The sequence below is a fragment of the Orycteropus afer genome, unplaced genomic scaffold (assembly GCF_000298275.1).
Source record: "Orycteropus afer afer isolate SDZICR_OR568_19922 unplaced genomic scaffold, OryAfe1.0 scaffold00902, whole genome shotgun sequence".
Taxonomy (NCBI): domain Eukaryota; kingdom Metazoa; phylum Chordata; class Mammalia; order Tubulidentata; family Orycteropodidae; genus Orycteropus; species Orycteropus afer.
This window is the reverse complement of record NW_006922489.1, coordinates 321,705-324,212: the sequence shown is the minus strand read 5'-3', so window position 1 is coordinate 324,212 and position 2,508 is coordinate 321,705.

Sequence of the window (2,508 nt, the reverse complement as noted above, 5' to 3'; positions counted from 1 at the left end):
TTCTGATTCACAGCGCCCCCAGAGGACAGAGTGGAACTGCCCCACAGGGTCTCCAAGGCTGTCAGTCTTCACAGAAGCAAAGCCCAAACCACACCCACTGCTGTGGAGTCCATTCTGACTCACAGCGCCCCTAGAGGACAGAGTGGAACTGCCCCACAGGGTTTCCAATGCTGTCAGTCTTTATGGAAGCAAAGCCCAAACCACACCCACTGCCGTGGAGTACATTCTGACTCACAGAGCCCCTAGAGGACAGAGTGGAACTGCCCCAGAGGGTTTCTAAGACTGTCATCTTTATGGAAGCAGACTGCTACATGTTTCCTCCAAAGAGTTGAAAGTGCATTCGTACCACTGACCTTTTGATTAGCAGCTGAGTGCTTAACCTCTGCCCCACAAGGCTCCTTCCCTGTAAAGAATGCAGCCTACAACACACTATGGGGCAGTTCTACTGTGTGAATCGGAATAGTAGCAACAGCACCCAAAAATAACAGCCTAGTGTAGAGCGGGAGTCTAGGTATAACCATCAATGACTGGTTTTGTTCCTGCTTAGCAGGCTTGAGAAGCAATGTCTGACAGACATTCACAGTGGTCATGAGGGACTCAAATGTGTACCTTACTGGTTCCAGGGGGACCACAGAAAGGAAGAAAAGGGCAATTCAGAGACGGGGCCAGCAGGCACAGAAGTCACGACCCCCAAGGCCATAGTACATTTAGGGACCCGTGGCAATGGTTCATGATTTTTTTAAAATCAGAAGAAAAAAAGACCTTTTACATCAAAGGAAATGTTTTAATATACACTACAGCATGTTCATCTTTTATTATTATTTTTTTTTTTGTGGAAGAAGAGGCCCATGAAGACAAAAGTATCTGTTATTACATGCCATCAAGTTGGTTCTGAGTCACGGTGACTCCGCATGACAGTCGAGCTGCCCCACAGGGTCTTCAAGGCTGTCATCTTTATGGAAGCATATCTCCAGCTCTTTCTCCTGTGGAGTCACTGAGTGGGTTCAAACCGCCAACCTTTCCGAAAGCAGCTGGGGGCTTAACCACTGGGCCACCGGGCTCCTTAGTAAAAGTTCCTCAGTCCACGAAAGGCACCGTGCCCTGGAAAGGACGCACAGGAACTCCCCCTCGTCTTTTCTCTGGAGAATAACGTACCACTGGACACAGGGTGATCCTCAGAGGCACCGGGGTTAACAAGCAGTGAACAAAAATGGGGACGTTCTGGCCTGAAGGGGACAACAAAGCTCCTCCCCCAACAGGACACACCATGTGGAATGGTGCTGATAAGCGTCTTTCAAGGTCTACAGAACAGGTGGGGCACAAAGAGGTGGCGGAACTTTCCAGATAGTGGAGGGAGATGAGGACAAGGTTGAAGCGTTAAGCTTGAATGGAAGGGCTCCTTTTGGGTTGTATTTTTCCAAAATTGGCTGTCATCTGTCAGACCTGTCACTTTGAGCACTAAAGTGTGCCTGACCCAAGCCATGGTATTTTCAGTCATCTCATATGTGTGAGAGCTGGAAAACTGAATAAGGAAGACTGGAGAAGAATGGATGTGTTTGAAATAAGGTGTTGGTGAAGAATACTGAATATACCATGGACTTCCAGGAGAATGAACACATCTGTCTCAGAAGAAATGCAGCCAGAACGCTCCATAGAAGTAAGAATGGCCACACTTTGTCTCTCATACTTTGGTCATGTTGTCAGGAGGGACCATTTCCTGGAGAGGGACATCATACTGGGTAAAATAAGGGTCAATGAAAAAGAAGAAGACACCCAATGAGTTGGACCGACGCAGTGGCTGCAACAATGGGCTTGAGCATTGCAAAGATTGTGAGGCCGGCACAGGACTGGGCAGTGTTTTGTTCTGCCGTTCTTGGGGTCGCTACGAGTCAGAGCGGACTCGACAGCACCCAATAAAACAATATGTCAGATCTGGCGTCAACAAAGGAGCAGAGGTGAGATGACGTGGCCACTTCTCTTGGTGGCTCAACAGCTAAGTGCTTGGCTGCTAACGGGAAGGTCTGTAGTTCAAACTGACCCAGTGGCTCTGCAGGGGAAAGACTTGGTGATCTGCTTCCATAAAGATAACAGCCTAGAAAGCCCTGCGGGGCAGCTCCACTCAGTCACATGGAGTTGCCATGAGTTCAAATCCACTCACCAGCACCCAACGATCACCACAACCATGAACCACATGGGCTACCAGGCCGAGAAATACATCTATAAATGCATGCTATACATCAGACTTCAGAGATTTAGCACACAAAAAAAAGGAATGCAAACTGTCTTAATAATAACGTTTATCTCGAGCACATATTGAACTGTTAATAATTTAGATATAGTAAAGAAAACCCAACCCACTGCCGTGGAGTCCATTCTGACCCACAGCGCCCCTAGAGGACAGAGTGGAACTGCCCCACAGGGTTTCCAAGGCTGTCATCTTCACAGAAGCAAAGCCCAAACCACACCCACTGCCGTGGAGTCGATTCTGACCCACAGCGCCCCTAGAGG